Raw genomic sequence first — 15,491 nt, forward strand, 5'->3', positions numbered from 1 at the left:
ATTTTCTAAAGCCTGAAAACAGAACCATGAGGAGGTGCAGAAGTCTAGTTTTCACTCAGAACACTTGAATTACAATATGCTGAAAGGTTAATATGGATTTTTTTGCCCAATGATGCCAAAAATGTTCTGCCTACTTCAGGTTTAATCTCTGTTGGGTAGTTGCATTTGAAAGCACATTACTGCAGTTCTAGATCACTGTTGCTCTCTTACTGAAAACAATGAATGTTGGTGTGTCCATTTAACCCTTTATCCCTTCAATCACGTTTATTGGCCTGCATGTTTCAAAGCACCTTTAGGCCAAACTTTTATTGCTGACCACACAGTTTGCCATCTACCACATACCAACAATGTGACTGCAGCCTGAGACTGATCATTTCATTTCTTTTTAGTCCCTTCTGGCTTTTGCTTCTGATGGAATCCTTTTTGAAGGGCACTTTGGAAATAATTACCCATCTGAAAAGGAGAATGTTTGAGAGCATAAATGGAGTCCCTCCCACTTCTGAAGATCCGCCAGGACATATAAACATGTCCATCCACATATGTGGCTCTGCCTCGCTTTTGGGCAGACTAACGCTGTGCCTCAATTTGCATTCATCCGCAGTTACACTTGCTATCTTGAGTGCATAAGTGCGTTCACAATGACAAGTATGGCAAAATGCAGTGCACTATGAGTACCCGGATGGTGTAATCATAGCGGTCAAAAAGTGTGTGGAAGAGTGTGGAAGAGTGTGGAAGAGTGTGGAACGCTGGACGCTTCCCACCCTAAATGGTCACCATCCTGGCTACGTAGCAGAAGAGGAGGGACCAATTGTGAAGTGAGCAAACAAGCCAGCAGATATTTTGGCGGTAATGCTCCGTCCGGTTGCAACTTGCCATTAACCCACTGAAACCCGCGATCCCGACCGACTTTACTGTCTTTCAGAGGCTGTAGGAGGTTCAGTTTTAGAGCTAGAGAGAAGGTGCTGATCTCATTTGACACTAAAAAATCTCCAAATCCATTGGTACCAACTATGTCATGCCAGCTTGTCTTGGAGAGGAAAAACTGGGTCCCTTGACCTCTGACCTCGAGATATGTGAATGAAAATGGGTTCTATGGGTACCCACGGCTCCCCCCTTTACAGACATGCCCACTTTATGTTAATCACATGCAGTTTTTGAAGTCCCGCCTTTTCTTCTGTAACGTAGTGATGTCACCAAGAACCACACTTTGCCTAGCGGCTAATTTGGCTCGCCCTCAAACAAAGCTAGTTAGAGTGGAGCTGCAGCGTAGTCCGAAGGTTCTGTTGACCAATCACAACAGTAGGCCAGACGACCAATCAGAGCAGACTGGGCAATTTTTTCTTTCAGTTTTTTACTTTATGTATTAATTTGTTTACTTATTTATTTTCAGAGTCTTCACCTCTTTCTATTGAGTTTTTTTAATGTATAATTATATCATTATATTATTATACTGTATTGTACCTTTCATGGTGCTGTTCGACTGTAAGTTTTTGTGATGATTTTTGTTTGTGTGATACATCCTTGTTGTTCTCTTTCTATATTAAAAGAGTTTCCACTTCACCTGACCTGCATATCTTTATTCTGGGATGGGACGATGTTAACTACCGAGCCACCCTGCTCTTCTGATTAACTGATGATTACTTGTTAATTAAAATGAATTGTCTAATTAACTAGAAGCACATATACGGTCTCAGAAGTGCAATAAAAGTCATCACATGAGAACACAACTATTATCAGCTCGGCTTCATCAGTGCCTCCATGCAGGGGTGAAGCCAAATAGGTGAGGAAACCCACATCGAGCTCTGGGCCTCCGGGGCTCGCAATATTTAATGTTTTTCGGGGCCCCAAGTGAGCTGTTTCTGGGGGACCAGCGGTTCTAACAATGCCCCTGCCTCAATATATTGGTCTATGAGTGTGATGGAAATAGATTCTTATCAGTGAATAACACTAGGGGTAAATTTGGCTTAAACCCAAAGGAGGGCGGTAAAGTTTAGGAACGAGACTGGAAATAAATCTCCATCTCGTGAGGAATGATAATGACCTCTTGAAAATGGCTGAAGTTGTCCCTTTTATCATGCTGCTAAACCACAGCACTGGTGCAATAATTTCCAATAAGAGTGAAAGAGATATATATTGTCATCATTTTAGACACACACACAGTGCTTCTGAACACCTCCGGAGAGAAGAGGCGATTAGGGAAATAAAGTGAACTATATACGGTATAAGGGCAATTTGTCTTATTACATCGCTGGTGTGAGATAATATGAGATAGTGTTTTAAAAATGATTAACCATAAAACAAAGACTTGGTCTGGATTAGAGAGAGGGAGACAGACTACACTGGGGCCACTATATCCTGGACCTACTGACACATTGGAGACGGGGAGGAATTAGGTCAGGACTGGAATGTAGAAGGTAATAGATGGCTACAGCGGAGATTTATGTGCGACACCCTCTCTCTAGAGAGAAATAGAGAGGGAGAGACAGAGGGAGAGAAAAGAGAGATGGGAGGTTGGTATTGGAACTAAATCAGACTGTCAGTTGGTGCTGAATTCTTCCTGAGGCGACAGAGGGAGGGTCGGAGGGAGGGGAGGGCGGGAGATGGAGGGAAAAGGGGAGCAGAGCAATGGAGAGAGAACTGGGACATGGAGAGGGAGAAGAATACTGATGGAGAAAGCAAAAGAGGCTGAAAGAAAGATCAGGGTGGTGGAGTTCATGGGGTAGAAAACAGCACACAGCCAGAGTGAGGACACAGCAGCAGAGATCAGGAAGCTTTTAGATGATGTAACTTACTGTGTGGTGGCAAGGGAGGAGGAGGAAGAAGAGGAGGAGGAGGAGGAGGAGGGATGGAGTTACTTCAGGTGTCCAGAAGTTAAAGTCCCATTCATTTTCTACAATGTTAGGTAACTGACAGTTGGAGCACTCCCAAGGCTTAGATGGACGTGCAACTCTCTTGGTTGAATCATCAGTACAAAAGATGAACAACTGTGTTAGAAAATATGTGGTTCTTTGGTATAAAGTCAAAAGTACACAAAACCATGAAGAGAGAACTAACAACTCTGACTCCTTTTGATGTGAAACATTCAATAAAATTGATTTTGTATAGTTCTCCGTACGATATCCAGAGCATTAATATGGCAGCATTAATAATCTGATCTGGCCATTGTGCAGCTCCACTGGAGCGGCTGGGGTTAAGGGCATTGCTCAAGGGAACCTCAGTGGTGGTAATGAGGGAGGGGCAAGCACTGCTTTTCACTTTCCCCACCCAAATTTATCCTGCCGGTCCGGGGGATTGAACCGGCGACCTTCTGGTCCCAAACTCGCTTCTCTAACTTTTAGGCCACCACTGAGCCCATTTGCTATGTAAAGATATAGATGACTAATGTCTACCTGAGCAGTAATCCGAGCTTCTCTGTGCTTTGTTGACATGCCCGTGCTTTTAGTGCATGTTAGTGCCGTCCCAATGGATGGTGGCGTTGCAGAAGCTGTAGCACCCACCCTCCAGTTCCCCCTCAGTTGAGCAATGTTATCTCTGTCAGCACTGTTGCCATTGTTTCCGCTATTAGCGTTTTTATCACCGCTAGCTTTGAGCCGCCGGCTCAGCCATCGCCATGTTGAGAGCCGTGTGGAGACAATAGATATATGCAATATCTACTGAATTTCAAATTTAGCACCTTGAAAGCAGGAAATACAAAATAAACCAATATGTTAAATACAGTATATATTTGTAGCCCGGTGTAAAACAGTCAAGGTGTAAACAGTCAGGGACTAAAACAGGTTTGCCTAATAAAGTTAGGTGGATAAATCCAGTAAAGCAATTAAACTGAAAGTAATTTAGTTTAATGAAGAAAGAACAAAGGTTTAATTAAAAAGTAATTTAGTCATAAATAAGGTAGGATGCAAATGTGTAGTTCAAAATAAATAAATGTATATTGTTTTAAAGGGACTATTTGTAACTTTCAGAAATGCTTGTTAACAGCGACACCTGTGGCCGTGAAATCAACGAAAGTCAGCGTCGGGCTCGCGCTTGCTCGCTCTCAATATACCTGAACGAGCATCACTCAAAACAGTGAGGCGAAACAAGTCAGCTAAAAGCACAATATCACTCTATATTTCAGCTGCTTGGCAGTAATGTTAGCTGCAGCAGTTATTTCTGCACAAACGTCCCCTGTGCATTCACTAGATATTCTCAGAGCTAAACTAACTCTTCTGCAGTGTGTAGTGAACGCGCGTTCACGTCTAGAGGTGGAGCGAGCTGAGCTGTCTGAGTGAAGGCGAGCAGGCAGAGGAGGAGGGTACAGCGGCTACAGCGGCTACACGCGAACGCGCATATGCGAGCGCGCATGTTTGACGACCCGCTACATTTTTTGCGCGTACAAAGTTACAAATAGTCCCTTTAAGTAATTCACTTTCAGATTTTGTGTCAGTTTTAGATAATTGTAAGCAACTATAGCACTGTGTTTCATTCCCAATTACAAAATGAAGATGCTTTCTGAATTTGCCGCAGCATGACATCGGCATGACGATAGCTGCTAGGGCTGACGGTTACCGTGTATAGAGCCAACCGCTGTACCAAACTCATGGGAAAAAAAACATGTGTTGCCTTCTTAATCCTGAAAGCAAACGTCTGATTAGTCGACTGTTTCTCTGACTGTCAAAGATGAGGACAACACCAGACATGTTTTAATTGTTTAAGAAATTAGATGTGGGCAGTGGTTCAGAGGTCTGAAACCAGGCCAACATACATATACAGTAGTAGATTAGTAGTTGTGGCTGCTGTTAATAGCTGCTTTTCAAGAATGCTTTAATATCAGTACTTTTTGTTAACATAGTCTTGACTGTGACCGGGTCATTGTGCGTACAAAAACCCCAAATACAGACGACATTATTGATTTCTAAAAGCTTTAGCTGTGTTTTTATAATGAAAGCTAAAAGGTACTTTGACTAATATTCACACAAAAGAATTCTGTAATGTGTCGCCTCCAGATTTTGATAATGATAAAACATTAATGCATTGGGAGTGCAACATGATAAGTGGATCAATTCAGGTCAAGGTCTTCCATGTAAAACCACTCAAGTATTGATCAGTTTTACAGTAGCTTATATATGTAATCCAATATTCTATCCATCATATCCAACTGGACATTATCCCATTTTAATACAGTACATGCATGTCTCATGCATGTAATGTTCTAACCCTAATGTAAGCATTGACTTTTCTTTCCCTCACCCAGACATCAACATTAACCCATCCGACCAACACTAATTGGACAGATGCACAATTCATGTGCTGTTGTTGATTTCAAACCAGAAAAAGATGGCTCTTCTGTAGTTGTGTATTTGACTGTCAAAACCCATCCATCCATCCATCTGCAACCGCTTATCCCGTTAGGGGTCGCGGGGGGGCTGGAGCCGATCCCAGCCAACATTGGGCGAAGGCAGGGTACACCCTGGACAGGTCGCCAGTCCATCGCAGGGCTGACACATAGAGACAGACAACCATTCACGCTCACACTCACACCTACGGGCAATTTAGAGTCCACAATTAACCTAACCTGCATGTCTTTGGACTGTGGGAGGAAACCGGAGTACCCGGAGAAAACCCACGCTAACACGGGGAGAACATGCAAACTCCACACAGAAGGGTCCCAAGCCGGATTCGAACCTGCAACCCTCTAGCTGTGAGGCGCCAGTGCTAACCACTGCACCACCGTGCAGCCCCGACTGTCAAAACCCTCCCGACATAAATATGTTTGTGTATTTTATCACCAAATATCAGTCACATACGGAGTTGGGGATGACAGATTTGAGGTTTGACCTGCTGATGCCAAGTAAAGTATCTGGCCGTTTCTGTCACAACTGTCCACCCATCAAATCCTCCCTTTTTCGGATGGTAAGTAATGCACACTTTTGCAACAGAAAAGGGAGTTTAAAGGTGCTTTATATGATATCCAGAGCATTAATATAGCAACAAACAACTATTTGCTATGTAAAGATATAGAGGAGTAATGTCTACCTGAGCAGAGAATGAAGTCACTCTCCCTCTGTGTGTGTTGAAATCTGAGCTTCTCTGTGCTTTGTTGACATCACCGGGCTGGCTGCGCATGCTTTTAGTGCATCCGAGTGTGCCCCACTGGCTAACTCAGTTGGCGGTTACAGCTGATAACCGCGTCCCGACTGATGGTGTCGTCACGGAAGCGTAGCACCCACCCTCCAGTTCCTCCCCCAGGTTAACACCGTTAGCTCTGTCAGCACTATTGCCGTCGTTTTCGCTGTTAGCACTGTTAGCGCTGTTAGCACCATTAGCTGTTAGCACCATTAGCTGTTAGCACCATTAGCTGTGAGCCGCTAGCTCAGCCGTCGCCTTATTGAGAGCCGTGCGGAGGCAATAGAAACGCTCCCACTCTCAATCAATCTTTTTAAATTGTTTTCCTGCAGTTTTAGTGTCTCCGTGTGAAAAACAAACCTTTTTTTTAAAACACTAATGTAAAACCTTGTTTGACATGAAATTTTTTTTTAAATATATCTGCATTACAGACGGTCTTTGATACACCAACAGACAGACAGAAACCCATGTGCTTTAAGTGCTTTTTCACAAACAGAAAACGGTAATTTTGCTCTCTTTCACACCGTTAGTCAAGCACACTCTACACACACACACACACACACACACACACACACACACACACACACACACACACACACACACACACACTAATCAGTGTTACACTTGCTGCCAGTGACCCTTATTGAAGGCTGTGTTAATGATGACTTAAACAAACAGTGTGTCTTTAGCTCCAGTCAATAGCTCTAAACAGCCACGAGTCACATCACCCATTACAATTAGGGTAGAAATATTAGAACTGCTGCAAGTGCACACATTGCCATTGTGTGTGTGTGTGTGCGCTTGTGCTAATGATGGTATTGAAATTGTCATTAATGTGTGTGATGACTCAACACTAGGAGAGCAATTGGGTTTATGAAAGGCTCATTGCTTTCCATATTTCAGCCTTAAGCAATATAAATGTTTATGTGTTTTCTCATTGACAAGTCCATAAAGCAGCTTCCAAAGACCTGACAGGCCATAACTAATTCTCTAAAGCAGCAGGCCCACCAGGGATGCACTGACACACTGGGCTCCTCATATAATGGTCCTGCATGGTTCTCCTTTTGTCTAAAATAGATACAGTGCAGTCGCTATCATCCACCCTTGTGGAATTTTCATTCCAAAACTACAGACATTACAGCTGAAGTTGGCAAGTTGGAGCAAATAGGATTTAAAAAAAAGTTATTTTTATAAAATGGTCACTATATCCTGACAGTAGTGCATGAAACAGATAATCTGAAAAAAAATCACGTGCCTCTGTCTCCTCCGGTGCTCCTAATGGCATCTGCAAGGTTTCACAGACCGGAGGAAAACAACCAATCAGAGTCGAGCGGGAACCTTGACGCCTCTGAGCAGCTGTCAATCACTCGCAAACTTCGATCAAAGGGTCGAACTAGGCAGCGCTGATCAAATATGAATCAATATTCTGTCACTGTAATGCCTATTTTTCACCTCAAATGTTTTCAGAAACATCTTGTAGTGTACTGTTTAGCTGTAAAATGAGAAAGTTTGTGACCCGGCAGCCATGTTGAGAACAGTTGAGGAAATACCACGCACCGAAGATGAAGATGAAAAATTAAAAGAGCCTTCTGTGTTTTTCCTCTTGACTTTAGTCGTTGGCTTGCTTTCCTCACGTCCGTTTCTCTTCGTGCACTGATTAGTTTAAGCTGAAACGCCGGAGTGATTTCTCTCACCGATGGGCTCCGCCGCCGATTCAACATGCTGAATGGGCCGAAAAACCTCCAACACGGGCAGACTAGAGCCAACGGTGCCGGACACACCGAAAAAACTAGGCCGACGGACACTCACCGACCCCCCCAAACTGTCCGACGGCTGTCCGTCGACTTGGTGTGTCAGGGCCTTTAGATTTGTTTGTTCGTACTGCCATCCTGTTGCCAACCTGTTACTCAACCCTTACCTGTACATGCCTGCTTACCTGGCTGTAAGTTTATTAGTCTTCACTTCATCAATAAATCCCTGAGCTGGACTATCTGCATTTGGGTCCTTCCTTCCTCATTACCTCACACTCACCTGCCTGACGAGTTCACACAAATTACAAAAAAGACACCGAGTTCCTAATTACCTCTTTTCTGGTATCCAACCATGTAGATAATTGTGTTTTATTTGCCAAAATTCTGTCATATCTGCTGAGTTTTCTGCTTCCACCACGACACAATGGAGTAAATGGAATTCAGTGTGTGGTGCTTAAGCGTGATTCCAGACGTGATGATGTCCCATTTATTCTGATAAAGTTATTCAGCGAGGTGCTATTCTGAATGACTGGGGACATTGTTTCTGAAAAGAGACATTGCTGTTGAGTTTTAAATGTCATTTTGAATGATTTGAATGCTACAAACGCAATTCCATTTGGCTCCATTGTATCGGGGAAGCGGCAGAAGTCTCCGAGACGGTTATCTGAAAACCTTAAACTGCAAGTATCTGTGTGACTGGAAACCGCTGAGGCTAAGTGGGAGAAAATATGTTTTTGGCGTGATTTGAGAAGCCCTTAAAAGAAATCTCCACATCTGTGTGTGTGGATGTGATAAAGCTGCAGAGTTGGAATGGTCTCAGCGCACTCAGCGTGTACTTGGCCTCCATTATCTTTTATTTGTAGGCTGATAGCGTCTCTTGGCAGGGAATAAACGGGCTGTAAATCAGAAAAGTGTTTGTGCATGGGTATGAGGGAATTCAGACGTGCACAAACACAAGTATGAATACGCAGGTGAGGAACACAAATTCAGGCAAGCTTTCTTCATTTTATTTTATTGGGAAAATCGAAAAAAAAGCTGAAAACAATGAGCCTGATGCGTCCATTAGCTGTGCAGAACATGAACACAAACCCACTGTGTGAATATGCACATTAGAGAATCAACCATGGCAAGCGTCACTCCTCGATGCATTTGAATATGCAAATGTTTTCCCGGCACAAAAAGCCTTGACAAGCTGTTATTACATGATTCCTGTGGGTGCAGACACAACAGCCTGAATATATATTATGGGAGGCAGAACAAGAGAGGGGAGAGTAGCCCTAGACAGTTGCCGGGGAGATGCGTGCACGTTGCTTGCATGCGTGCATTTGTGGGTGCTTGTTTGCGTGTATTCACAGAGAGCGATGTAATAATGCCAGTGGTGTTTCTTTGCTGCTCACCAGAATATGAGATGTGCTGGGTCATACTGGTTATGAAGGGGTTGGTCACAGAGGGCATCAAAACATTCATGGGAATAAATTCTGATCACAACTCAGAACAGCAGGCAGTGATGACTCTCTAGTCTCCAGGAGGACTCAAATCTTACTTCTAGGATAACAATTAAGGGTATAAACGAATCACAATTATTTAATGACAATTAAGGTAAATGCCCTATTTAAAAAATTTAGCTAAAGTCAGTCAACTCTTTAAATTAGGGTTGTCAAAGTTAACGCGATAACGCGTTGACGCAATATGAGTTTTAATGCCACTAATTTCTTTAACGCAATTTGCAATAGATTTTTAAGTTGTAGTGGGCTCAATTTTAAAGCTAGAGTGAAGGTACATATGAAACTAGAAAACCTAAGGAATCCATTGGTACCAACCTTGTCATACTAGCTTGTCATGAAGGAAGTTAAATAAAGCTCCAAACTTGTGCTAAATTTCGGTGAGGAAAAACTGGCATGGTCATTTTCAAAGGCCTCCCTTGACCTCTAACCTCTAGATATGTGAATGAAAATGGGTTCTATGGGTACCCACAAGTCTCCCCTTTACAGACATGCCCACTTTATGATAATCACATGCAGTTTGGGGCAAGTCATAGTCATGTCAGCACACTGACACACTGACAGCTGTTGTTCCCTTTTGGGCTGCAGTTTTCCATGTTATGATTTGAGCATATTTGTTATACTAAATGCAGTACCTGTGAGGGTTTCTAGACAATATTTGTCATTGTTTTGTATTGTTAATTGATTTCTAATAATTGATATATACATATATTTGCATAAAGCAGCATATTTGTCCACTCCCATGTTGATTAGAGTATTAAATACTTGACAAATCTCCCTTTTAAGGTACATTTTGAACAGATAAAAAATGTGCTATTAATTTGCGATTAATCGCAATAAACTATGGACAATAATGTGATTAACTGCATTTAAATTATTATTGTTATTTAATCGATTGACAGTCCTACTTTAAATCTTTTGCTGATTTCACAGCAACCTATTCACTGTAAATAACATCTTTGCCACTTCAATGGCCTGATCAAACATACAGTATAAAAACAATGATATTAAAGTAGAATGCCAGTCTTAATTCTTTTCCCCCACATTTTGTACAGGACACTTTGAACAGAATCTGTTTAGACCCAGGGTTTTAATGTCCCTTAAAGTGTCTAAAAAGTGTTACTGAAAGTGTCTTACTAATTTTATTGAGGTCTGTGTCAAGTCTAAAGTCACTAAAAATGAGCTGCATGGTCTCATGACCATTATTGCATCCTGGTTTGATTGTCCCCTGGCGTTTCTTCTTTTGTGGGGATGTAACAAAGCACATTCAGTATATAGAACCAACCCTGTCGTGCATTTCTAATGTGTAAACTGGGCGTTGTCAGTTGTGTTTGTTTAAAGATTGTTTAGGATTAAAGAGCAACCACACCAAGGCTGATAATCCTGCTTGTTCTGCCGTTTCATGGTTGCTTCTTGCTCTGTCCACACCCGATGTGCAAGTACAGGACTCCCCAGTGCACCATAGTGCAATCATACATCCCAGTTGAGTGTGGTTACAAGTACGAGAGACCACACCCAACAGTGTGGAGTTCCTCTTTAAAACAAGATCAGTTGAACTGTCTTTCTATTTGAAACAGCCTCTATTATGTGTATTAATAATGCTAGTAAGGCACTAACTATTCCATGTACTATAATATTTATTTTTGTAACAGCAATACATTTTTTTTTTTTTACATTTTTGGAGTAAATACCTACTGTATAGTCCAGTCTTTCAACTTTACATGTGCCGACTGCGCTGGAGCATCCTTAGCGAGCTGTGGCGAGGATATCGGACAGCAGTGAAGGTCAAATGATAATTTGGAGGAAGAAGCAGCAATGAGAGAAGGGAAACGAATGCACCTCCCATTTCCTGGTCATTTTGTAAAGGTCAGGGGGAAATGTTAAAAATCTACAGGGAATGAGAAAACCGCAAATTGCAGTGGTGGAAAAAAATACACTGAATTTGGAGATGTGGTCTTATGCCAAAGCTCTAACTTCTTTTCTTTAACTGTTGGACTTCGCTTAAAGGGTTTTTTAACAAATTTTCAAGGTCAAATCACTAAAGATCATCACTCTGGAGCGTTTACCGCCTCAGTGCAGTTTGTTTGGGTTGGTGTGAACGCCGGACTCGAACTCTGGTACGGACCAAACAACCTCTCTCTGGTCCGCCTTGAAAATGTTTGTTTTTCCTGTGGCTGGTGAACTAGTAGCCTATTTTTGCATTTGCTACCACTGAATTTGATGAATTTACTGTTTATCAGAACACAAATGAGACAATAATTAGATAGCTAGCGCACCTCACGGTCTGTCCACCTCACTCTCCACCACTAGGAGACTAGATCGCCACTAGGAGAGCGGTCGGCAGTCCAATAGTCTCCTTGCGGCGGGGAGTTATGGGGCTGCCGCTGGCCTCTAGCCCGCTGGCCACTAGCCCGCTGGCCAGCAGCCCGCTGTACGGCTCATTTTCCGTAACCAGTGTAGCGTGAAAGCGTGGTGGAATTAGCAAGCTAGCTTGCTAACTAACTAAACTCTAAATGAGTAATATTTAACAACTTAATGCTTCATCCACACACTCTCGTCACAGCGTAGGAAAGCACATCACAACTTTGTGACTCTTTGGCAGGCCAACTATACAGCAAACCAAATAATCAAGCCTCAGAGGAAGGATATTCATTAATGAGTAAATGAGAAGGTTTGATGTTGATGTTGTGCAACGAGATGTGTTAGAAATCCAGAAGGTAAAAAAAGCTACAGGTAGCCAGCTCCGACCCCGTGAAGGGCTTTGAAGTGCATCGAAGGAAAGAGTCTCAACAGCTCGACCTCTCAAGGTCGTCTTTTGATTTATTGCTTGTTACTTGCATCTTGGAGTCTTCCATATTAATGACCGGCACTATGCTAATGGTGTCATGAGAGAACGCTGCACTGCAGGTGTCCATCCACAGCAACTTCGACATCTTTCATCATCATGAGTATGACTCCTTGAGCAAAGAACTCATGCATTCACTCAAAAGGTGGACAAACATTGAGATCGTTGGTCCAATTATTAACTCTGACGCATAAAAATCAGGTTTATGTATAAACATCGGAAAGGAAAGGAAACTACTCCCAGTTTGCTAAAATGTTGAAAAACTAGACACGTGTTGCCTTTGACTTTTTTTTTTACATTTAATTAAGATGACGATCTTTCTCTAACCTTAACCAAGTGCTTTGAGTCGCCTAAACATAACCATGAAACTGTTAATGATGCTTTATACAGCCGTCGCCATGAACAGATTTTCAAATCAAGAGAATTATGTTGTGAACGTTTTGCAAATACATTAATTTATAAAAATTCATGTTGATGAAAAACTTAATCTGCATTATGTTGATTTAAAAATGTATTTGTTGTTGTAACGTTAGTGGTGTATAAAGTATATTTTTAGGAGACAGGATTGGGATTACATGATTTCGGCATACGACTGAAGTATGTTTTAGTCTGGACCAGTAGGTGTTGTTTTTGTTTTCTGATGGATTAGCTGTTGTTGCCATCGAAGATCATTAAACACGTTTGATGAGTAGGACTGTCACTGTCAAATGGCTGAGCAAGAGAAATAATAACAAGAAAATAGGCCAAAAACAACCAAAACGAGAAGGAAGACCGTATTATTTCATAATATATATATATATATATATATATATAGCTGAAGTTCACTTCACTCTTTCAAGGTTCTCTAGCACTCCCTCTTGACCACAACTCTTCATCCATCATTTCGCCTACATTTTTGTAAACAACAGCAAATTAAGGAAAGAAAAATATTGTTCGATGGACCAGATCCTTGAAGCAAATGGCCCTCAAAGTTTGATCCTTCAGAGAACATAAGGCCTCCTTCTCCTCCGCCTCCTCCTCTGATAAGATGGTCTGACCTCAGAGGCCAGAACTAATGATGCATTCAAGCAGTCCAATTATGAAGACACATTTCCAAGTTCATCAAAAGGTATGACCTACAAGTAGTAACCTCAGATTCATTTCATGATACAAGTTTACAGAACAGCTTGTGAATAACACATGATTATCAACTAGCAAATTTGTACAAGGTTAATTGTAAATAATAATGATATTTAACATTCTTGACTTCCGGTGACTTACATTATATACATCCTGCAGTGCCCTTTTCATTGGTCCAGGTAATAGGACCAAGAACACATACTAATCTGCACAACTGATAGCAGCTTTGACTGGATTTGAGGGGTAATTACATTACAACGTTTTAATGAAAAGGAGTTGAATAGAAATGGATAAAAAAAAAATCTTTTCAGTGGCTCAGACATCCACTTATGACCTGACCTCTGAAGAGTGAAACAGCCAAATGTCAAATAACAATAACAGGAGAAAGATACAATAAGCCTCACACAATACAAAAAGGACATGAATAGGCTGCTGGTTTCTTTTCTGCCGGCCTGAAAGGTCAAGAATCACTTAATATATGTTCCCAGATGTCAGAATAGACTTACATGTAATAAATACTTGAAAATATTGCCACTGTATCCACAAGCTGATGCTCCGCACACACACACACACACGCACACGCACACGCACACGCACACGTGCACGCACACGCACACGCACACGCACACGCACACACACACACACACACACACACACACACACACACACCTGCACGGAGACAGTCACACACAGGCCCATTCAGCTGGATGGTTAAATGTCATTACAGCTGACAGTGTGAGTGGGCAGAAGGGCAGCCAGTCATTTACTGAAGGGTGCTCACACTGAAGTGTGTGATGGTTGTTAACAGCCTTCACATCACCATCAGTCCAGCTCTACAAACAGATGGGCTTCTGGGTATAACACAACACACTGCAATGTAGGTTTTTATATTAGGAAAGAATAATGTCAGTTGTTTTGGATATTGGAGGGTTGTGATAAGTGAATTTTATTTCAGTGAGGCAAATAAAAAGACACACACACAGGAGTATAACGTGTCTCCACTAATGCAGATACATTTGAATAAGGAATTTGCAAAACATACTTCTCCTTGATCAAATTCTGTATGTTAATTGATTGGATTTCAGGAAAGACCCAAATCCAGATACAGAATACTGAGGCAGAATAAAGCGACCTTAAATGATATTGAATGGGTAAGCGGGTCACCAGTAAGGGTGAACTGAAACGGGCTGACTGGCTGCAGGATAGGGCCGAAGGGACAGAGGATGGTAGAAGGCTGGCTGCAGGTGAACTGAGCCCCCAGGAAGAGAGCCAGGCTTTGAAGCAAATTTTCGTAGAGGCCAAACGGTGGAATTACAACTTCCGGGTCCGTCACGTGATGCCATTGGGCACAAAAAGACTTTTCCCATAGACTTACATTGGGAAAGAGACATCTGTAAATCAGCGGATGATTTTTAGCATTGATAAATTTGGCGCTCCGGCTGCTGTGCGTGGTGCTGATCTAAGGCTGGTTTAATTAATTAATTTCCCCCGTGTGTGGCCTATTTCTTTCCAAGTATTTAATGACATGTGACTGTCCCTGTGGTCTCTAAATGAACAGTTGTAGTGTAGAAAAATACAGCGCGTAATGTTCGCGTAGTTACAAAAATTCAGAGGTGCACGACCTAGCGCTGCGACAACTTGCGGAGCCTTTTTCGCACCACGTGAAAACCGTGATGATGTCATTTTCTGGCGCACATACGCCGGCTTCACCACAGCGACCATAAACCAGGCTTTAAAAGTGGCTAAATGAGACTACTAAACGTCATCACGCTGACTTGTACGCCTTTACAGCCACTGGCTTTTTGTCAGGGCGATGCTAACATTCTGGTTGGCCAAACAAAAATACGTCGTCCCTGGAGCACTCTGTTGTGTTCCTAATACATTATCGAACTGGACAGCTCTGACACATGGACATCTGAGTTCAGCCATAGTTTTCTCAACTAGTCCTTCTGCTAAGAGAATGTCCAATAGATATAGAATATAACTGTCACATCGTCTGCATCTTTTCTTTCACTTGCACTGATAATAAGATATAATAAGACTAGAGTTCAGCTCTTTATTTTAACAAATTTAACCTTCATTTGACCGGCGTAGGTTGTGCAGAATTGAAAAGTGTCTCTGTTAAAGGGCAACCTGCATAATGCATCTCAGTGGAATTCCTTTGGGGAC

The 15,491-nt window shown here is 42.1% G+C and overlaps 1 long non-coding RNA gene across 1 annotated transcript in view; it reads right to left on the reverse strand.

Moving 5' to 3' along the window:
- Positions 1-4,134, reverse strand: part of LOC141782345 (uncharacterized) — a 221,876-nt gene extending 217,742 nt beyond the window's left edge. Inside the window, exon 1 of the long non-coding RNA XR_012597102.1 lies at positions 3,985-4,134. This is a non-coding gene — a long non-coding RNA (uncharacterized LOC141782345). The remainder of the gene's footprint in view (positions 1-3,984) is intronic.
- Positions 4,135-15,491: the final 11,357 nt, after the last annotated feature.

This window comes from Sebastes fasciatus, chromosome 14, assembly GCF_043250625.1.
Source record: "Sebastes fasciatus isolate fSebFas1 chromosome 14, fSebFas1.pri, whole genome shotgun sequence".
NCBI lineage: Eukaryota > Metazoa > Chordata > Actinopteri > Perciformes > Sebastidae > Sebastes > Sebastes fasciatus.